At 48.9% G+C, this 23,157-nt stretch overlaps 1 protein-coding gene across 1 annotated transcript in view; it reads left to right on the forward strand.

The window, feature by feature from the left end:
- The first annotated feature begins 5,537 nt into the window (after positions 1-5,537).
- The window catches only part of LARGE1 (LARGE xylosyl- and glucuronyltransferase 1), a 587,346-nt gene continuing 569,726 nt past the window's right edge, over positions 5,538-23,157 (forward strand). The window contains 1 exon segment of the mRNA XM_060305895.1: positions 5,538-5,557. The gene's annotated coding sequence lies outside the window, so the exon portion shown is untranslated.

Raw genomic sequence — 23,157 nt, forward strand, 5'->3', positions numbered from 1 at the left:
ATTTCCAGGAGGTGAATCATGATTAGTGTAAGTCAATCCTAAGGGGGAAATATAGTAAAAGAGAAAGTGCTTTCTGCCTGCCTTTTTCTTTCTGCTTTGGAGGCTGGTTTGAGAGCATGATGTTTGGAGCTACCACAGCCATCTTGTGACCATGAGGCAACACATAAAGCCAATATGCAGCTGATGGCAGAGTGGTAGACTGGATATAAAGATCCTGGGTCCTCGATGAAACCACTGAGCTGCTGCACCACACCTGGGCTTGCCCACCTTGAGATTTCTCATTATGTGAGATCATTATTTAAAGTCCTATGAGCTGGGTATTCTGTTACTGGCAGCTCCTAACTGCCAGTTATGTATGAGCTCCTAACTCATACATATTGGGTTTTCTGTCTTTCTGTGCTCTGCTGTTCTCCATGTCAGTTTTATCCTTTGTGGCAGCAAAATGACTGCAGCTTTGTGTCTGTGGACCACGTGGTCCAGAGGTGAAAGAACACTTTCAGTAGTCCAGCACCCCAAAGTCCCGAGAGTCACCTTGATTGGACCAGCCTAGGTTGTCTACTCAGCCTTGCACCAATGATGGTAGTCAGGAGTATGGAATGCATTGATGAGCTTATGCTATTCAGGGTCTGCTCCTGGAATGAGAGACAGGTCAGGTTCAAAACAAAATCCGGATTCTTTTAGCAAATGCTGTCAGTACCTTGTTCATCTCCCCTAGACCCACCTTGGGGATCACCTCCATCTTTGATGGACAGCTTCCATATACACTAAAGGTTTCCTACCTTAAACACCTGTAACTCTCTGCTGTGGGTATTCTCTGGCCAGGGGAGCATGGTAGAACACTAGGAATTGACCAATTTCCAGAAGCAACCCTCAAAAAGGAAGGGATTTGGTGGGTAAATACTCCTCTAGGTTTCTTGGCCCTTAATGGGACAATTCCAAGTTATTTTCTATACCTGGCCCACCCAACACAGTAGCTAGCCACATGTGGCTATTTAAATGTAAATCAATTAACATTAGATAAAAGAAAAGATACAGTGTCTAAGTCACACTAGCCTCATTTCAGGTGCACAATAGTCACAGGTAGCTAGTGGCTGCCATATTGGACAGGGCAAATATATAACATTTCCATCACAGAGAAGTTGTTTTTGTTTTTGTTTTTTTGTTTTTTGGACAATGGCATTCTATACGATCTCTTACGGGGTCCTTATCAGAAGAGCACCCATTGACCATTTATTAATTCATCCCTTATTGGTCTTCCTCCCTTTCCTATTTCATTTCCTCACTCTCACTGAAGCTTCCAAATAAGTTTCTTGCCCCCAAATCCTTGTCTCAGGGTTTACTTTTTGGGGAGCCCTACTAACACAATACCCTCGGGATGAGAAAGGGGATATAGGATGTGGTTGACTACCGACAAGACAAGTGTCCTCCACAGCCTTGCTACTCAAAGTGTGGTCCATGGACAGGAACTTGTTGGCAAAGCAGAATCTCAGGCCCCACTCCAGGCCTGCTGAATCAGTATTGGCCTTTTAATAAGATTCCCAGGTGATCTGTATGCACATTGAGGTTTGAGAAGTCCTGATCTATGAGTTCCTTAGATAGAGAGGGGGGAAAAAAGAAAGACCTGATAAAATATAGCCACACAACTATGACAGCCATTTAAACAGAAGTTTTTTTTGCCTGAAAGCCCCAAAAGGTGTAAGCCATCATCTTTTATTTCAGGACTTCGATGTCTTTACCAATGTTTGAATTTTTTTTTTCATTTTTGTTTTGAGGGCTTGTGATCCACTGGCTTGAGGTCCCTTTATCTTTATGGGGGCCATGATCTCAGGAGAAAGGCTCACTCTGTCCTTTAAATTGATCTCTTTAGCACTGATGTTTCCTCCCTGTCTGCAGAGGGGCTTTGGGTCCCCAGTTGAGCATTTTGTCATAAGGTGATCAGGGTGCTATATACCTGGCAAGGTTTTCCTCTGATGGACTTTCACAGTCAGTGAGTGAATAAACTCTCTCTCCTAAAGACAGTGGGATTCTCCATCTAGAACCAAATTTGTTCTAATGAGCTGGCTCTGAGGTTTTCAGTGGCAAGTTTTCTGGATGTTAATAATGCTATTTTGAGAATACCTGTACCTTGCCTGCTTAATGAACACGATGATGGGAACGTAAACTATTTTTTTTTCCACTCAGAAAGACTTCATCCCCATTCTCTGTCTCACGTCTCAATTCTAGACTTGCTTTGTTTTTAGTTAAATTATTTTCAAATCACATTTCCATTAGTGTTAATTTAGTGGCTTTTGCAATGTTCTTTAATTCTTCAGCTAGCAAGTAGCTTGTTCCCTGCTTAGCCCTGATGGAGGCATTCTGTTCTGCCCAGGAATGTCTTTTGATTATTGGCCTCAATGACAGAGAAGAGTTTCACACCCAGTGCTTAAATTTACATCTGAAATGTGTCTGGATATGACATCTTTTGTAGATATTTCTGCAGTATTGGTTAAAGGATAATTAGGTTTCTCCACATCTGTGCAACCTGAGTGCTGTTTGATTGTTGACCCTCATAAAAGACAGCTTAACCTTATTTACTGGTAAGATTGGGAAATATATTATGTGATGGCTAAGGATTTGGAAGCTCTGAGAATTTGATTGCTAGATATTGAAGTCTACAAAAAATTGGCGGCAAATTTATGTATGGTCAGGGCTGATATTCAGTTGTTTTGACAAACATTACTTGTTAAAATATTGAAATCCTTCCATATCGGCTGTTAAGTGTCCCCTCCCCCACCCCACCATTCCAGCTGTACCCTGCCTCGTCACCCCAGCTGCCACTGCCCTCCCCAAGGAATCCACACCCCTCCACCCCCACCCCATCCTCCCACCTCCACCTTTTCACCAGAACCCACACTAAAGATTTAATACCTGGCCTACCAGGTGCTTCTGATCTTGAGGAGACAGCAGTGAGTGGAGGCTTGCAGCAAGATCTTAGTTCCCTGCCCAGAAATTGAACCTGGGTAGCCTGGGTGAAAACCAGGAATCCTAGCCATTAGACCAGCAAGGGCTGGAGGCTAGAAGCAAAGTTCCTCTGGCTCTTGCACCGTTTGAAAGCAAGAATATTTCAAGGAGACAAAAACTGTAAAAACAGGTCCAAAGTTTATTATTTGAGACACAGCACAATAAGTGGCAGAGCACACAGAGAAACGGTTTATTTAAGACAGAAGCAAGGCAGAGATACACAGCCAGAGAGAAAAGAGTGTGGGCATCTTCTCTAATGAGGTGGAGAGCCCCAGAGAGGTGATCAAATCACTTATATAGAGCAGTTCTTCCGGGTCTTTGTTTGCCTTTGGCCAATTATCTCACTTCTTTTTCCACACCTGACCTTTCCTAGGTCCCTCTCTGACATGCATGCACATCTTTTAGCCAAGATGGATTCCAGTGCAGAGGCCTATGGGAAGGTTGACAACACCCATTATGGTGTGGCACCCCCTCCCTTTTGACTCCCAAGGAGACTTTCTGCGCATGTGTAGTCAGGGAGGTCTCCTTGACCTCAAGAATGAGAAATATGTGGTCTCTTTATCTTCTATCCGAGCAGGACTCAGCTCCTCCTTGCTCCTGCCATCATCCTTATCATGGAGTATCTGTCCACAGGGGACAGATTCCAGCTGCTCAGCCTGGGGCTCATCTATCTCCTGCCTCACTTCCAGGACTCTCGTCTATTGCTAGTGCCCCTATGGCTGGCTTACTTCCCATAAGTTGGTTGGCGGATGCCCTGCTGCATAGGTTGCTTAAAAACTTTTCATGTCACCCCTGTGAGGATGCATTCATCTTGCTACCTAGCACTTGAAGAACATTCAAAACATTCAGAAAACAGCCCTAAAATCTTAGAAGGGAGGTTCTATTTGGAATAGTAAAAATAATTGGGTTGACTTAAAGATGGTGACAGTATCTGGCCACTTTCATCTCAATTAATGCAATATTCCTTTTTCTGTTGTATATCTTGGAAGCGAGAAGAGTGCGGCGACTAAACTCTTGACTCATGAGTCAAAATGGGACTCTGGTCTTTTAAGACTTAATGCCCGATTTGCCTCCAAACTTTGCACCATGCTCTTAACTTGTTTTTAGATTCCAATTTCATTAGTACCCAGAAAATGAGACTTGGAAAAACGGAGGTGAGAGCAGGTTTTCCTTCTTCCTCTTTGAGATGCTTTTAGGGCCCCCTAGTGACTGTTTTGAGACAGGTTTCTTACGATTAGGTCTCCTTGACCCTGATTTTAAAAAAGAGACCTTTCTGAATCTCTCCCGTGACAAGTGCAATAACTGCGTGGAGATAGACAGTCGGTTTAGAGGGCTCAATATATTTTCACTTCTCAGTTCTTAGCAAAAGCAGTGCAGATTCCTGAGAAATAACAGACATATCACCTTACATATTTTATTCTGCATTCCTCATACTATATTATGTCATGGCTGAAATCCTTTGAAGACATTTATATCCGGTTTGTGTCAAAGGGCTATATAATTCATAGACAAGTACATCCTACTTTTGGAGATATAGATAAAATCTTCTGCTGGTGGGGCAAAGGAATTCTTTCAATGTGGGGCTTGACGTGATAGTAACTAACAGAAAGGTTCCGTTTGTGGAATCATCGTGTGGCAACATTCCTGTCTTTTACAGCATGAGATATTCCACTGACTTTGAAACACTGCAACACTTAATTGATAGAACGGAGCTTTTACACCTTTAAGGTGGTTATTGGCTGATGCAAGTAATTTTTGTGAAATCCCTGAATAATGAATACATCTTCAATGTATCTTGCTGACCAGGGTGACTATTGTTCCCTCCACGACCATGGGCGTATTTGTCTTTATAAAATCCAATGTCGAGAGTGCACTACACTTCGGGAATTATAATGGAGATGTTCAGTTTCCACATGCTTGTCTTTTAGTTTCTGATGTTATTCCATTATTTTCTCCTTTGCTTGTAAATTTCAGGTCTCTCCTTCCTCAGTCACATTAGCCTTATTAATAGGCAAATGTATTGTAATAATGTATTTTACACCACTAAGGAAGTGAAGCAAAGCAATGAATAAAAAGAAAGCCCAAATTCTTGCCTTAACTTTACCCAGTTCCGGGGCAGGGGTTGGAGTAGGGGAGGAGGAATAGCGTTGGAAGCAAGGACAGTCGGCCGCAAAAAAATAAAAATGATCCCCTTGTTTTCAGCGCGTTCTAGAACAGAGCTGCACGTCACAGGAAGAAAGGAGCAGCTTTGGAGCTAAAAGGCTTGGCATTAAACTTTGACACTTTAATGGTCTCTAGGATATTAGATAATATTTTATCATATAACGTTCTTCTCCGACACGGTAATGGCATCAAAACCAGACAAGATCTCCTGTCCCTGCAAACGTGCAGGGTAAGCCTCATCCCCGCAGAGATAGGACAGCAGGACCCCAGCTTCGCAGTTAACTTATCCCGAAGCTCCAATGCAAACGTTTTTTACTTCTTCGCCGGGGACGCTGTTGTGCAAACGCTACCTTCTTTTGGCGTTCTCCTCGGCTCGGTGTGCCACTGAGATTAGGTAAACAGCGCTCCACAGCCGGGGAAGAGCGGATGGTGGTGGTGGTGGGGTAGTTGGGGGGTGTGGGGTGGGTGGGTTGGGGAGTCGTTGCTTAAAGGGGCTGGAAGAGAGCGGATGGGGGAAGGGTCCCGGCTGGGTCAAGCTAAAGGCCGTGAGCCGGGTTATTTAGGCAGGAGCCAGGTCCGGAGGGGAGCGAGGGACGAACCTCCGAAGCACTTAGGTCAGCGCGGCAGCCCGAGCTCGGCGTCCTTTTCTTACGCAGCCCCTCGCTTCCCCACCCTTGCACTTTATCTCTTTTTGCATCCTTCCCCTGCTGCTTCCAAGCACTAGGGTGGGCTTCCCGCTGCCTCCTCGGAGTCCAAGGGCTAAGAAAGCCGGCGGCCCGCCCGGCTGGGGAGAGGTGGGGACCCGGGGGGAAGGGGACCCCAGAAGCCCTGGGACCGAGCTGACCAAAATCCCGGGAGCTGGATTACGCGCCGGAGCTCCGGTCTCCCAGAGTTGTCCATCCCTCTGCGTCCTCTTTCTCTCCCTGCCTGTGCTTTCTCCTCCTCTGGGTTTTCTCTCCAGGCGTCCTCCTTCCAGCCACTCTCACACGCCCTCCCCCTTTGCCCGGACAATTTCACTCACTCCTTCCTATAGGGGACTCTCGGCGCCCCACCCTCGTCTTTAGAATTGGGAGGCTGGAAGTCCATTCAATGGGATATATTATGCTCAGGGTTCTTGTGCCGGGAGGGAAAGAGCAAGAATGAAATCGTAACAGGGAGGGGGAGTGCTGTGCGTGCCTGGGGTGTGTGTGTTGGGGGCGGGGGGGGGGGCAAAAAATGCAGTTTCCCCGAAGAATAAGAAGCCTTCGACCAGATTCTTGAATACGTAGCCCCACATGATGCTGTCAAAGCCCTTCAACGTGGCTTCTGGCAGCCTCAGCCTGTCCCATACTCTGCCCACCTTCGAGAGAAGCGGCGACCCGAGTAGAAGTGGAGGCGGGGAAACTTCCTACTTCCCACGACGGCTGTTTTGTACAAGGAAGAGTGGACAGTCTGCATGGCCTTGCGAGCCTGCAAGAGTCTCTACGGCAGCAGCTGCGGACCCGTCCCGCTTCCCTTCCCCCTCTTTCCGCGAGGCTCGCCAAGCCCGAGGCGGCCGAGAGCGGCAGGGGTGGGGGGAGAAAGGCGGGGAGATCCCAGCTTGCACGCTTTCATCCCGACCCGGGCCAAAATCCCGGCTCCGGGTGTTGCTTCTGCCTGCGTGTGAGCGAGCTGAAGAAGTAGAAAGGAGGAGCCTTGCCGGGGGGCGTGGCCTAGGCGGGGGCGGCCTCTCGGTCCGCGCGGCTGAGGCGCCTGCCATTGGCCGGCCGCGCAGTCACGGGGAGGGGGCGGGCGCCGAGGCGGGCGCCGGCCCCGCCCCCGCTCGGAGCTTGGCCCGGGCTCGCGGTCCCCCCCGGCTGCACAGACATGACACAGACACACTGTCACTGCAGCTGCTGAGCGAGCCCGGCGCTTTAGGCACGCGGCGGCGGGGCCAGCCCGAACCCAGGACCCCAGAGCTCGCCCGCCCGCCAGCCCCCCCCCGCCGCCCCCCGCGCGGCGGCCCCCGCCTGCCTGGGCGCGGGAGGCGGGGATCGCTCGGCGGCTCCGGCCAGTGGCGCCCGGCTGCCGGCGGCGGCTGCAGCAGCCGCCCGGCTCCCAGTGCCGGGCGCTCGGGGAAGCCGGCGCGTTTCGGAGGCGGCGGCGGCCGAGGCCGGCGAGCGCTCCCGGCGGCACCGGGGCCGCCCTCCTCGGTTCTCTGCACGCACCGCGCTGTGCTCCGCCTCCGCTCCGGTGACCTTCCCGGGGCGCCTTCCCCGGCCCCGCGCCCCCGGCCCCGCGCCCCAGGCCGGGGCGAGGCCCTCTCCAGCGCTTCCTTACCGAGGAGCCGCGGGCGGGCGGCGCAGGCCCGGGGGGAGGGGTCGCCGAGGCCGGCTGCAGCGCCCCCCCGCCTCCGCGCTCTGTGCTCGGCCGGGCCGGACCGCCGCTCCCCCGCCGCTGCGCGGGAGCCCGGGCTCCCGAAGCTGGGGGCGCGGCCGCGGTCGCCTAGCCGGGCTGGGAGCGGGCAGGCCCTGCCCTGAAGGGGCGAAGCGGCGGGGAGCGCGGGAGGTGGAGCCGGCCCCGGCGGCCGTCCGGCGTCTCTCCCAGCGCCCCCTCCCCGGGCTCAGACCGAAGCGAACCCAGGCCCCTGCCCATGCGGGGCGCCCCCGGCTCCGTAGAGTCCCCGGGGCAGGGAGCAGCTCCAGGCAGCAGCGCCGGAGGGAGAGGAAGACGGGACTGTGCTCAGCTCCGGCGGCCCGGACCTTCCCCGTCGCGTTTGGAGGCGGGGGCCGCCCCGAAGTCTGCGCTTGTCACCGCTGCTTGGACTAGGGCAGCGCCTGCTGGGACCCCGACCCGGAACCCTCTGCGCCTCGTAGGTGGCAGCGCCGCGGCGCCACCCACCTGCTCCGCGGTCTCCCTCGGCCTGGTGGCAGTCACGGCCAAGGTAGGAGCCCCGGGGGTGCGAGAGAGCCGCCGCGGGGGCGCCCTGGTGAGCGGTGTCGGTCAAGTTCTCCGAACCTGTGGCTGGTAACCCCTGTACTCGGAATGCTGGCGAAGAGGGAGGGAGTGAGGGCACAGCTTCTGCCGCCTGGGCCCGGAGCCCTGGAAAGGCTGGAGGTAGAAGTCGCCGAGTTTCTGATGTCCCCCAGGACCCGTCCCAGGGCCTGCCCTGCTCCTTAGGCTCACGGGCTGCCGAGAGCGAGGAGGAGTTTCCCGTTAACACCAGGAGGCGATGTCGACCTCCCTCCCCCGCAGCTTGCTGGCTGTGAGCACGTGTGCTTTGGGGGAACCTGCTGTGTTTAGAGCTGTCCTTTGGGCAGTCCCCACCTGCCTTTCCTGGCGTGATGCTGTGAAGAACTTTTCTTTGCTCCTTGTCGCAGAGTCGAGGCCGATTTGGGGTGAGAGCCACAGCTTGCGAGTCCGTCTATTGGACAGAGCAGTTGGGTGGCAGCGATAGCAGTAGAGAGGAAACCCAAACAGTGCCAGTCCTACTGGACAAAGCTGCTTGTGATGAGTGGTCACTGGGTAGCGATCCAGACAGTCTTGTGAAAGTCATTGTTTCTGAAGGGTGGAGTGACTGACTCCGAAGTTTGTGCATCCTTAAGTTATTTTGCTCAGTGCCTTATTACTGTCTTTAGAATTTTACTCTTAAGGAACCTCAGTCCTGCAAGCCTACCCTTGCCCGTTTGAAATTTATTAAAACGGTGAGCTTTCCCTGGAACGATCTGATTTTAAATGGGTCACTTAGGAGGGAACAGATTGTCTCTCCTGAACTGAACCATCCCCCCGGGTGACCCTGTTTAATGGGGATGGATTTTTTCGTCCCTGAGCTGATGTACCTCGGTTGAGCAGGTTTTTGCTGAATTCTGAATCTGTGAATTTTGTCACAGTCCATTAAAATGATCTCCCAAGGGAGCAAAATAGCAACTTACACTTCGCGTGAATGTCACAGGAAGTTTTACAGGGTCTTATGTAAGTGCCGCAAGAGAGGGCTCAGGCTTCTGCTTCCTTCATGGGCTGGGGGTGGGGATGGGGAAGGGGTGGCAGGTGGACGTTCCCCTTCCCTAAATTCAGGTGCCATCCCTCTCCGGCACCGGTGGAAATCCAAAGTGCTTATTCACTCCCTGCCAGTATGCAGTCACGTCAGGTTAATTTTCCTCCTCGCCTCTCCTGCCTTACCACCTCAGGAGTCAGCTTTGGTAGACTTAAGATAAGGGAAGGTTCTAAATTAGGAAAGGAACACGTGGAGGTTTCTCTTCTCATGTCTCACAAAAGGGTGACATGAATGAGTTACTCACGGGCATGGTGGGTCCTCACTGGGGATTAAAAAAAAAAAAAACTGGCTTGAAGGTTTCACACATCTCTTAGTGTACCTTTATTTTTCAGGAGTACACTTTAGTGAAAATTGCTAGAGGGAACACACATTTATCGAGCCTGGCCCTGTTAATTCCAAACTGGGAAGAGAACTACTTGGAACAGAGAGGCAAAATCGTTAAGATTTAGATCTTAGTGGGTTTTCGAGAATGGCTGGGAAAGGAAACCAGTCTCCCTAGTGGTATAGAGAGGTTTTTAAAGAAAAGATGGTATCGCTCTGGAGTGGGTGGAAGGTGCCAACAGGTATAGGCCCTCTGGCGTCACTGGATGAAGTGTGCTAGGTTGGGGGTTAACTTTTTGGCGTGAGATAATGCAGATTCCTTTGCCTTTTAAAACGTAACTAGAAGGGCCTTGGGAATGAAATGAAAGGTTTTTCCATCTCATCGTAGGTCCCAGGAGTGCTTCCACCTCTTGGGAAGGAGGTGAAGGTTTCCTGTGGTTCTGGGTTCCTGAGCTGTGCTTGAAAGTTGATGCAGGAGTGTCTCCATCCTTCAGCCACCTACAGTGGCAGGACACTAGGGGGGACTAGTTTTCTATTCCACCACTGAAGAACCTGTGTTACAAAAGGCTGTGGTTTGTCTTGAAGGCTCAGGAACCTAACTTTTTGCTACCCAATGCATGCTTGCACTAATGAGGGGATTCCGAACGCTTAAGCGATGGGCCTGCTTACATCTAAAGTGTCATTTGGGCAGCTCAGAACAGGTTAACTGCAGAGTATTATGTGAGACTGAGCAGACTCAGTGATAGTCTCTAAGTAAGTGAGGGCTATAAATTTTGGGGAGACAGAACCTCCTGCAAACTCCATCCTTTGGGTATTAGACCGTGCTAACTCTAAGTTCCCGGGGGTTTGTAATCAAAGCTCCCCCCTTTGCTTTTTGGGCTGCACATCTGCCATCTTCATAAAATCATGCTGCCTTCATTCTAGATGGAGTCTAGAACTGACTCCATTAAACTTAAAATTTCTCACTGTTGTCCCCTTGAAAGCACATACCTTGTATGTATACAGATGTAACATTTGGCAGTGTGGTTGCACTTTCATCTCAGATGCTCTCTCTGCACTTTCAGCGGTATTAAATCATTAGTGTCTAGGTGTCTTCCAGCAGAAATTGAAGATAATTCTATTTCCGCTGAAGAACAAAGCCGCATGGCCCAGGCTTACCCACTGTGGCCAAGTCTTATCAAAGCTGACTCCAGAGGTGGGCAGACAGGAAAGGTTGGAGAAAGAGTCTAAGAAGAGACTACCTAACTCAGAATACTGGCACGAAGAGAGGCAGATGTCAACAAGATTTAGGACTTCCTGGATTCTTTTATATATATATATATATATATATATATATATATATATTTTTTTTTTTTTTTTTTTGCGGTATGCGGGCCTCTCACTGCCGCGGACTCTCCCGTTGCGGAGCACAGGCTTCGGACACGCAGGCTCAGCGGCCATGGCTCATGGGGGCCCAACCGCGCCGCGGCACGTGGGATCCTCCCGTAATGTGGGATCCTCCTGGAACGGGGCACGAACCCGTGCCCCCTGCATCGGCAGGCGGACTCTCAACCGCTGCGCCACCAGGGAAGCCCAAGACTTCCTGGATTCTTAAAGACCCAGTGCAGCATATAGAGTTAGACTCAGCGTTTGGATCTGTGCACCTGCATGCGTTATTACATTTCCTAGAACTCTGGAGTCTGGTAGACTGCATTTGTGATCCTTTACTCATATGTACAGTGCATATTTAGGGAGTTTGAGGAGACCTTTTGTTGTGGCATAGGGAAGTGGTCAGCATAAAGCTTTATTTCAGCTATCGAAGGCTTTGTAGGTTGATTCTCATAGGTGCAGTACAGCTAAGGGGTTAGAGATTGGAACAGGAGAACACTACTAAATTTTCCATTGAGCATCAGCTAGTGAAAACTGGTCATGGGGAATTTATATACTGTGATCTTAAGGCATGAATGAAGTCTTATGAATTTTAAGGAAGCCACATGGCAGAGGTGGAGGAAGAAAGTGACGCAGGATCCTGGCCTTCCTTAGGGTCCATGAATAAGGTGAAGGTGTCTTTGCAGCCAGAGATTCTCAGAGTGGGGAGCACGTGGGGCCAGGGCTGTAAGACCCAGGGGACTGAGAACTCCAGGCACCCTGCCACTGACACCCCTTGGCGATACAGCCACCTCACGGGATCTGCTAGTGTTGATGAGCCTTTGCGGTTCTGCTCCAGAGTATTTGACATTGAGAGGTACTCAGGTCCTCTGTTCCTCCCGGACCACATTGACATTCGGAGAGACTTTTCTCCTTTTAACTTAGCAAGTAACAGCTGAATGTCTATTATGTGACAGATGCCATGCTCTGTGTAGAGGCTGCAGAGGGTCCACAATTAGTTTATAGTCTTTTGGGGGCAGGCAGATGTTGAACCATTGCTGTGAACTGCTCACGTACAGGTTTGTTCAAAGTAAAACCTTGAGTTTGCCAGGATAGTAGAACAGGAGGGAATCCCATGCAGAAGGAACAGCATGGAAACCTTAAAATATGTAGTGTGAATGGAGAACAGTCAGTAGTGTGGCTGGAAGAGGGGCTGTTCTGGAAGAGGAAAGCTTGGTGTTAGCAGGGAAATAATTTAATAGGATTCCTAGTTTCATGCTCTGTGTATTCAAGCCCTGGCAAGAACGGTGGCTGGATAAGGTCCAAGAGTACCAGTTGATTATCCCACATTGTTATTACAAACAGAAAAGGACATTTTCTTTTTTGCCCTTTATCCTTCTACATATAGCATTTTGCCTGTTCTTTAAAAAACTATTAGCAACGCAAATAATGAAAGGGTCCCTTATCAACCCGAAGTCTGCCCTCTTGTGTATGTGAATTACATCTGGGGCTTTCATTAGGTGATTATGCAGCAGTGGGAGAAATGACAGAGTTACCTGACAAATGATAGAGTGGCAGAGGGACACAAATTTTTCCCTGTGAGAGTGTATTCTATTTTGTCATATTTACTTCTGGGTAAAGTTATGGCTGCAGTTAACATTTGAACAAGGTTCTTGTGTTTGAATCATTTCAGTTCTGGCCTCAACTTTCTTTGCTGTTGGAAAAGGAAGAGTTTTATAGTTTTGAGGATGGGTGTGGGCCTGCCTATGTGTGTGTTTTGTGGAATGAGGAAACTATGAAGTAAGGAAGAGATGCAACGATGTAATGGCCAGAGGATATTAGAGAGAATGGAAAACTGCAGTTGTTAGAGCGATCCCCAGGGTCAAATATATTTAGTTTTTCTGAAACAGGAGCCAGGAGGGCAGTGGAGGTAGAAGAAGCCCCAGTGTGTGTGTGTGTGTGTGTGTGTGTGTGTGTGTGTGTGTTTGTTTTGTCTCTGTCATCCTTCCCTGAGTTGAGTTGACTGGTAGGCAGAGTGGTATAAGTAAAATTTGGAGATCGGGGTTCTCATCTTGCATCATCCTTTGCTAATTTGCTGTGTGACCTTAGAATACGTCTTGACCTCTCTGGGCTTCAGGTGCTGTCTCCAAACTTCAGTGCGTTTTTCGTCTTGTAACTAGGAATGTAGAGGCTCAGAGATAGGGCTTGCCTAAGTTAGTGGCAAAGCTCAGACTATTTAGGTTTTCTAGCTTTCCAGCTCTGAAATGGGAAGAGGCCTGACCAGTTCCAAGGTATACTCTACCTTGAAATATCAGACACTACAAGTATGCAGTGCTGAAGAGAAGAACCACAAAGTCTTTTCTGTGTTGGTTGTAGATTCCGTAGACTTGTAGACTGCATTAGAACTTCTCTGATACCTTAAGCCATTCATAAGCAGCTGGGCTTGCTTGCTAACTTCTTATGTATTATGGGAACCAGTGGGTTTGGGAATGTTACCTACTCTTTGAGAACTGCTTGCGATGATGTGCTTTGTGATAAAAAGCAGTGCTGAAAATTTTAATTGTTTCCAAATTAAGTTAATGAAAGCTGAGTTGAGCCTGTGGGATTCTGCAAAGCCTGGGCTCTAACAGGGAAAGGGGAATCTTCTCATTTTGCCAGGGAGGTTACCTCGTAGGGGGAGCTGGGGGGTGAGTGTGAAGGGAGGGATGTTGGGAAGAAAAACAGATTCAGAAAAGCAATTGTGTAAAAGTACGAGTCAGGAAAATTGCAAACCGACTTAATTTTGTGCCACCAAATTTGTGTTGCTAGAGAGAAGCTTCCTCACCATTCTGGCACTGATGCTGTCCTGGGTGGAGAGGGCAGTGCTTATTGGAAAGAGGAGATTTGAAGTTAAGTACAATTATAAATGTAAGGTTTGTGACATTATTATTTCAACCTTGAAGGTAAGCATAGGAATGCCCTGTTTTAGGAGAATTGGGAGAATTTGGTTTTCACTCTTCAACTGTTTATTCCATAATTGAAGCTAAGTGTAAGAATGCCCTATTTTAGGAGAATTTGGCTTATAAATCTTATTTTAAAAGCAAATAATTTAAGAGAAGTAATTGTTTGGGGTACAAAAGGAGTTTTATTTTACAAAAAGGATTCATAGCAAGCATCTTTTTAATAGCTAGTCCCTTAATTGTATTTCAGGTTATTTGATTAACGCAATCATGGTAGATGCTTTTGGGAGCCTTACCTGTTACAGAAAACCAAGGGTTTTTCAAATATAAACTGTTCCATGTTTTAATAAATAACTCAGCAGGTTCACCTGCCAAGGAGCCTAATATTGAACTGTGTTACAGAAAGAAGGACAGTAGTTATATAAACTTTGTAACCACTGACAGACCACATGGTGTTACTTTGCTCACTCACTTACTGGGGGCAGGTTGCTGGTTTAACCACTGTTCATCCTGGAGATTGCAGTCGTAAGTACCACCTGCATGAGTTCCTCAATCACCCTCACATTCTGCCTCTAAGGATATATCAGGAACAGAAGTGGTTTAAAAAGGAAATCAGGTAAGCGTTTCCAGGATTCTGAGTTTTCCTAGTTTCAGAGACATGGAATTAATTTTGTTCCGCCTAAGTATATGGTAGAGGCGATATGCATGAGATGTTTACAGGAAAAACCCTCGAAATTGTGCTCGCTCACGAAATATCTAGGGCTTTTGGTTTTTTTTGTTCCTTCATCGCTTGTGAAAGTTTCCAAAAAAGAATTGGTTCTAGGAATGAAAGAAAATGTAAGGCGTTTAAGGCTCCAGAGGTAATTTTGGGTAACCTGGAGTGGTAGATAATCACAGACTGGGGCTAGAATGGGAAGTGCAGCCTCACCCATGATTTTAGCCTCTTTCGTCGCATTATGGGGCTGCGCTTTGGACGCGCAGCAAACGCACATGGAGATGGAGCCCTGGCTACTGGGCGAGGCTTGCTCTTTAACAGAGTCCTTTTTTGACATACCCAGGCCAATCGGGAAGAAAGGACTTCTGATCTTTCCAGCTCTCCACGGTAGCATTAGAACTTAGGGGAATTTACAGCAGAACACAGGCATGCGGGGATTTCATTCTTCCTCGTTTTTTTTTTTTTCTTTTAAATTTAAAATCAGTAGCGAATCCTGTGGACTCTTCAGTGTTATTAGAGACTGCCTTGATGCATTAAACACATGGTTGTTATTATTAAGGTTAACATTTTTGTGGCTGACTGGGAACCATCCCCTCCCCGCTTTTGTTTCCAGAACAGTTGCGTAGGTCCTTAATCTGCCACCACTGTTTGTGTACCAGCCTCCTCCACTGATGTCAGCTCTCATCTGGGAAGGGAATGGTATTTTGTGGTTGTCTGGGGAGCTAAGAGAGGCGCAACCCGAGTGATAAGCAGGAAGGGGCTTTTCTTGCTTCCAGGCATGGTGCCTGGTACCTAGTAGGTCTACACTGAATAAACAGTTGTGTCCACACAGAATGATTTGCGTTCCGAGTTGTGTTTCCAGCTCTGGGGTGGGGGTGTTGGGGAGGGAGAGGTGAGTGGATACCAGCAGACTCACAGCCTCGGACTCCTTCAGACCTCTCCCGAAAGCTGTTATTTTAAAAATGTGCAGGACATTTCAGATCAGCGAAATGAATTCTCTTAGGGATTCATTGTTGTGGCGCAGACATTGATGGCTTTGTAAAAAGGCAAGGAAAGTACAATCCTGGAATGCAGCGTGTATTTCCTTTCCTCTGAGTTTGTAGGGATTTTGACTTATCTGGCCTGGGAGGAGTGAACAGGCTCTAATGCTTGTTCGTGTGTGCATGTCAGGGCGCCTTGAAAAGCATCTTAAACACCTTAGGATGGATTGTGGGCTACGATCTTTCCGGCACCGGTGATGCATGTGCAGTGACTTAGATGTGGATCGGGCCAGGGCTCCCACGTTCAGAGGACGAAGTGGGCCCGAGAAAACAGGGGGGACTCGAGTGCTTTTCATCCAATAGGAAGGACTCTCCTCCTCTCTGCCATCTTGACATCTTCTCCCCCTTCTCTGTTGGTGCGAATCCTTCCCACCTGGGCTTTGAAAGTACTTACGGATGCCTCCTCCATAAGTGGAAGGCAGACCTGTGATGTTGAGACAGCTCGGGGGCTGCAGGACACCCTTGAGCCCGCTCGACCTTCATTTCACAGCTCTGGAAACTAAGGCTGGGGAGGTCAAATTATCCAGAGGGGAGGCAGATCCAGAGCCCCTGCTTCCTGACCACCTTATGTGGCCCAAGGCTCTGCTCTGCCTTCTCACACCCCCTGCTTTCTGGTTGTCTGTCCTCTGCTCCCTGCCCTTCCATCCAGCATACTCGCCTTCAGTCTTCTCCTCACACACGTTCTTCGTGCTCTGCTTTTGTGCCAGGCGCTCTTCTGTTTGACCATTTTGTGTCATTTCATCTTTATGGTAACCCTACGAGGTGGGTGGTCTTACTCTTCCATTTTCCAGGTATGGAAGCTGAGGCTTGCCCAGGTCACACAGCTGTGGAGCGTGGAGCCAGGACTTGACTCACAGCTGTTCTGCCTCCTGTGTCTGCTGTCTCTGTGCTGACCTGGCCTCTAGTCAGAATCTCTGCTTCCTGCCTACAGGCCCCATACACTCTGTCTCCTTGATGGTATTGGTTAACGTCTACTAAGCCAGCATTCACTCATCCGCCAGCATTCGTGAAACTCCTGCCCTGAGAGGTGTCGGCTTGACATCAGGAACAGGGAGGTGAGGAAATCACCTGCCTGCGTCATCTAGTAGCCTCGTCTTGGTGAGGGAGGTAAATACTAATAAAGACATGGACAGGGCAGTGGGCACTGTGTCTTGGTAGCATTACGCTTGAGGGAGTCAAAGAAGGAGAAAGTATTAGATTGGGTCTTAGTGAATAGGAGCTGGAAGGATAGAGTGACAGGGAGCATCACCTAAAACACCCCAAAGGCCACGCCTGTTCCCTTCTACTTGGCATTGTCAATATCTGTATACTTTCCCTATTCTTTTCCTTATGTGTAAGTGCCTTAAAAAGCACTGGGACTGGGTTGCACCCATCCCGCTACACTTCTAGCACTTAGGAATCCTTCAATAAACATTTATTCAATTAAATTGAAAGCCTTCTGTCCTTGCCCTCAAGCAACATAGTTAGAGAGATTGGGAAAAAAAAAAACATGTGTGAGAAGTTAAACAATGATAGAAGATTCAAGTGAACAGTTCAGAGCGACAATAGGAATGATGTGGCAGTGCAGTGAATGGTTGTGGATTATTGGAACCCAAAGTTGATGGGAAATCGGAGGCGGGAGCTTACTTTAGCTGCTTAAAGGCAGTGGAGGTAGGATTTGCCTTGGGTCCTTGGACCCAGGATGATTAAGATTTGAATGGAAGAGTTAAAGGGAGGTAGAGCAGCCAGCTAGGTTGATGAATGCACAAATATGAATTTTGGGGTTATAAAGTAAGTCGGCTTGGGTTTCCATTAGCGAGGAGCTGGAGATGAAGTTGGCAAGGTGGATTGGGGCTGTGGACTTTTGGAAGGCAGGACGACTTTCGATCTGGAGGATGGTGTACGCAAAGCTCTGTTTTAGGAAGATGAACCTAGTGGCAGTTTCGGGGCCAGATTGGCGTGGGGAGAGATGGTAGCAGGGAGGTCGCTGAACAGGCTTTTGTACTAGTTCGGATATGAAGTTCTAAAGGCCACTGAGCTAGAACTGGTACAGGCGGATGGACACAGAGGGAAGCTTTGGGATTTCCTCTGATCCCAGTCTTTGGGACTGAAGTGCGAGATGGTTTTCATTGCCCACTGGGAAGCGTCACTGGGATAAAGTCTGCTTGTGACAGTAGCAGTAGTTCTTAGAATGGCACTTCCTCCCGTGGCTGGGCTGGGCGCGGGGATGGGGCTGGGCTGAAAATGTCCTCTCCGCAGCCTCTCTTATTGGGGGTTTGTTCAGATGAGCCCAGGGTGATAGAACAACCTTTTTACCTAGTCTAGGATGACACCCAGTAAGGGGTAGAATGTAGAAAATTTTTCTTTTCCTCATGAGTGGTTCCTGAAGCAGCTGCGGAGGGCCGAGAGCGAAATTATTGGAACTCTGACATGTGGGCTCCGGATCCACCTTAAAAGTGAAGCTGGGCCGTGCTTCCCGTGACTGGTGGTGTGTCTCTGCCCGAGGAGGGCCTTGCTGAGAGATTACAGGACACGCTTTTCAGAAACGTGGAGTAAGCCATTCTGGATAACAGAATTTTTCAAAGAGGAGAGTCCAATTCCTTATAGGGAGTCTTTATTTGGAACCTTTAAAGAACGAGGGCTTTTCTAGGATGTTCTGTGTATTTACCCTCACTGGCTCTCTCTCAGCCACTGGAAAGCATCCATCTTTCTTATCAGGACACACAAAGCTTGTTGTGAACTGGCCCCTGCCTCTCTCTGCAGCCGCATCTTCTCTTGCCAACCCCACCCACCACCCACCAATCCCCAACTCATTATTTTCCTTCTTCACTGCTTACTTTCCCCCAAATCTGCCAAGCTGTGCACCTACCTCTCCTTCTGGCTGATAAGCTCTTTCCCTCTTTATTTGCTTGGGACGCTTCTGTTTATCCTTCAAAACACAGTTCAGGCGGTCTTTCCTTCAAGCTTCTCCTGATAACTGGGCGCTGAACTGTATCTGTCCTTGGACTGGCTTCTCCTGCTGTGCTTTTCTGCACCGTGTTCCCCGAGCTTCCAGATGGCTGGCTTGCCCGGAGTGTGGGAGCCCTTCAGTAAAGATGGCATCTCATGGCTCTGGGGAATCTTCGGTGTTTTACCGTCTGCCTGGACCATGCTGTCTCTACCCTGTAAGTGGTGGGTGGTGGTGATTTTGGATTGCACTGAACTTGCTATTCAGGTATAATGTAACCTTTTCTAGTTGAACCTTTAGTGTTATGCTGTACTGCAGGGGTATTCCTGAATCTAAAGAATGCATGCCCTTTTGCTGATGATCAGGTGGTGGTGGGCCATCCCTGGGGCCCATTGATGCCTTCAGGGAATGTGGTGCAGGTGGTGGAGGGGGGGGGGAGGAGAAGGAGGAGGGGGAGGGGGAGGAGGAAGAGGTGGTAGAGGAGGAGGAGGTGGTGGAGGAAGAGGAGGGGGAGGAGGAGGAGGAGGGGGAGGGGAGGAGGGGAGGACGTGGGGGAGGAGGGGGATGGGAGGAGGGGGAGGGGAGGAGTTGGAGGGGAGGAGGCGAGGAGGAGGTGGTGGAGGGGGAGGAGGAGGAGGTGGTGGAGGGGGAGGGGGAGGTGGGGGAGGAGGAGGAGGAGGTGCCTTTGCTGCCTTTTCTGCTCTTTCCTTGCTGCGTTTCTCTGCTTTTTCCATTTTCTCAGATCTTCAGCCTCCTCGTTCCTCTCCTCTTAGGCATTTTTTTTTTTTACAAATTTATTTTATTTATTTAGCTGTGTTGGGTCTTCGTTGCTGTGTGTGGGCTTTCTCTAGTTGCGGCGAGCGGGGGCTCCTCTTCGTTGCGGTGCGCGGGCTTCTCATTGCGGTGGCTTCTCTTGTTGCAGAGCACGGGCTCTAGGCGCGTGGGCTTCAGTAGTTTTGGCTCGTGGGCTCTAGAGCGCAGGCTCAGTAGTTGTGGTGCAGCACAGCCTTAGTTGCTCCGTGGCATGTGGGATCTTCCCGGACCAGGGTTCGAACCCGTGTCCCCTGCACTGGCAGGCGGATTCTTTTTTTTTTTAGATGCTGGGGGTAGGAGTTTATTAATTAATTTATTTATCTTTGGCTGTGTTGGGTCTTCGTTTCTGTGAGAGGGCTTTCTCTAGTTGAGGCAAGCGGAGGCCACTCTTCATCGCGGTGCGCGGGCCTCTCACTATGGCGGCTTCTCGTTGCGGAGCACAGGCTCCAGATGCGCAGGCTCAGTAGTTGTGGCTCACGGGCCTAGTTGCTCCGCGGCATGTGGGATCCTCCCAGACCAGGGCTCGAACCCGTGTCCCCTGCATTAGCAGGCGGATTCTCAACCACTGTGCCACCAGGGAAGCCCGGCAGGCGGATTCTTAACCACTGCGCCACCAGGGAAGCCCGGCAGGCGGATTCTTAACCACCGTGCCACCAGGGAAGCCCGGCAGGCGGATTCTTAACCACTGCGCCACCAAGGAAGCCCTCCTCTTAGGCTTTTTAAACCCTGATGGAGTCATCGTCAGACAATCTAAAACACATCCTTTTTTCAAGTGTTTGATTGAAGGCCTTATCCTCAAGTGTTTTCTGGTCGCAGTTGGTCCCTAGATACTGATGGAGCCTTTGACTGTGGTGTCTGTTTACTAGGCTTAATACCACTCCACGTTCCTAGAGAACCCATTGCAGAATCGCAATTATTATTGATTGAGAAATTATCAAACAGTGATGGGGAGTGGCTAGAGAGGACCGGATGCATTTGTGCAGAAGCTCAGCATCAGCGCCCAAAGACTGCCGGATAAGCACGTGTTTATGTTGGATATTTGTTATTGCCTCTGGTATTTGTGAGGTCCATTTGGGTTTTTATGACACTGCCCTTGTAAGCCAGGCATTGGTGCTGCATGAGTAGGTTTGCTTCGTGAATCACGGAGGAGTGATAGATGAACCCTGGGCTTATCAGATGGTTTGTGTGATCCAGGTGCTGTGCCTTATGAGCCTGCGCTTGGCACGGGCACTGGTTACATGGTTCAGGAAGCCCTTCGCTTTTCCTGTGGTGGACTGACCTAATGCACACCGAAGGATGCTTTCTCTGGCTCGTACTTTTTGACATTTTCCTTTTCGTTCTGCTCGGGTTTATCCATAACTCCTGTTGACGCAGCATTTTTGAGCTCATTAAATCTGTTCATGTGTGTGTAATGCTTGGGACAGGAGCTGGTACACAGAAAGCACTCCATACGTATTAGCTGTTGTAATTGATGTTTGTATTTAGAGCCTCTCCACTATTTCTCTCTCTCCCCCTTCTGGAGGTTGTGCTTGTTGGTAAAGTAAGAAAACAGCTCCCGGGGCCGAGGAGGGGGAACACCGACTTTCTCTGTTCAGCCCTGTCCAGAGGTCTCAGAAAGTTCACAGAAGCCCTGAAGGTAAAGGCAAACACTTGCCCACTGATCACCCAAGGCCATTTTTCAGGAGCTTTTGGTCCACCTTGCTATCTACTCTCACTGGGATTTGGGCTCCGACTGGTAAGGTGGCTGAGAGCCAGTGAAGGGCATAGGAAAGGACTCTTGGCCAGTTGTGATGAGCAGTATTTAAAATAACAGTAACAATAGTAATGAGTGGTCACAAAGGTAGCTCCCATCTATCAGTTGTTTCTTATGTGCTTCTGAGAAGGGCTTGACATGCATGGTGCTTTTTTTTTTTTTTTTTTGCGGTACGCGGGCCTCTCACTGCTGTGGCCTCTCCCGTTGCGGAGCACAGACTCTGGACGTGCAGGCTCAGTGGCCATGGCTCACGGGCCCAGCCGCTCCGCGGCATGTGGGATCTTCCCAGACCGGGGCATGAACCCGTGTCCCCTGCATTGGCAGGCGGACTCTCAACCACTGCACCACCAGGGAAGCCCCCTGCATGGTACTTTTTGATCCTACAGCACTCTGAGCTGCAGTTTCATTTTATGGGTGAGGAAACTGAGGTGCACAGAGGTTATTTGCCCACGTGATAAAGCCAGAGACGGGAACTCAGTTCTATCTCCAGAATAATGTCCTCTTCATCTCTGACCCATGATCTACTAGCCCAGGTGTCTCAGCACTGGAATATACATAACCCTGGTGATACTGAAGGCTTTCGTGGAGTATTGCAAGTGTGGATGGTTTTAAGGGAATCAATTTTCAGATTTTCGACCTCATATATGGACCCTTTCTTGAAACTGATTGGACTGAGACCACCCCTTTTCACAGTCATTTGTCCCTGTTTTATAAAAGGCACGTCTCTTGCCCAACACTAATCTTGCTCGCGTGCGTTGCTCTGAGTATAAAAACCTTAAGGGGCACTGAACAAAGGAACTATGAAATTGGTGTGTGGGAACCTTCTAATCAAGGCACTTTTACAAGGCTGCCCCTTTGCACGTTCTTTTTTACTTGTTTAAACTTGCTGCTAGAAACAGGGCATGTGGGGCCCCTTTCTTATGCTAAGGAATGATATAAAATTTTCAGATCTTAAGAAATAACTTGCTTTTAACTTTTTAAAATGAATGATGGGTATCAGATTGTTAGATTCTGTTTAAAAAATATGATGTGGAAGTCTTTTTTTAAAATGCTCGTGTTTACAATATGTTGGAAATTCTATTCTTAGAAGGTATTCAGTTTATGATGAAAACTTTAGACGTCAGCCTAAAAATAGGCAAGCTTTTCAAATTTCAGAATTAAAAAAAGCTTGAAGCTAATTGTACTATACTTCCCCCTAAGATACTGAAGTTCAGAGTGGAAATTCTGAAGTTGTTTTCTGCCACAGACCCTTCTGCACCAAAATATTATTTTTTCATAGAATTTCAGGGGCATCAGTGTCTCCTAAGGCTCCATCATTGCACTCCTGATTAAGCACCCTTGAAATGGTAGGGAATTGCAGTAAAATGTAAACATAGTTTCAATTTTGATGAAACTTTTATATATGTAGTTAGACGTGTGATCTTGTATACCAGAGTGCCTTAGTGGCTCAGCAAGGACTGTTTCAGACATAACTGATAGAAACCCAATTAACACTGACATTAAAGAAAAAGAAATGGACTTTATTTGCTTCAGTAACTGGGGAAAAAAAAGGGCAGCTTCAGGTAGTGCTGGATCCAGGTCCTCAAATGTCATCCTGAAGTCCTTGCTTTGTCTCTTGGCTCTGCTCTCTTCTGTGCTGGCATCGTTTTCAGGCAGAGTGTCCCTGTCAGGTGGCAGGAATGGTCCTCAGGAGCCCCAGGCTTACATCCTACCCATCTCACCGTGACAGCTGAAGGAGAGAATTTTTTTCCCAGTAGATCTGGTGAAAGTCCTGGTCATGATCTGGTTGGAAGGGCCAAGGTCACATCCTTGAACCTGGTCAGGGGAGGTGGGGTCCATCCTATTTGAATCACTTAGGGAGAGGAGAAGGGGGCTTCCTGAAGAGAAGCTGGGCAAACAGAAAATCCCAACATGTTCTGTAGGAAGATTAACCTGAAGACCTTGAAGATCGAATGGACTACCGGTGTCTTCTCTAAAAGCCTTTCACTCTCCTGGGTATGCTTCTTCCCTTCCATGCACCACCAGCCAACACTCTTACCTTTATGATACCCATCTGCCCATTGACAAAATGACATTAGTGATACCGTCTGTTGCCTGCTTTGGTAATTTCAAGACTCTTAAGGCAATG

The sequence above is a fragment of the Globicephala melas genome, chromosome 10 (assembly GCF_963455315.2).
Source record: "Globicephala melas chromosome 10, mGloMel1.2, whole genome shotgun sequence".
NCBI classification, from domain to species: domain Eukaryota; kingdom Metazoa; phylum Chordata; class Mammalia; order Artiodactyla; family Delphinidae; genus Globicephala; species Globicephala melas.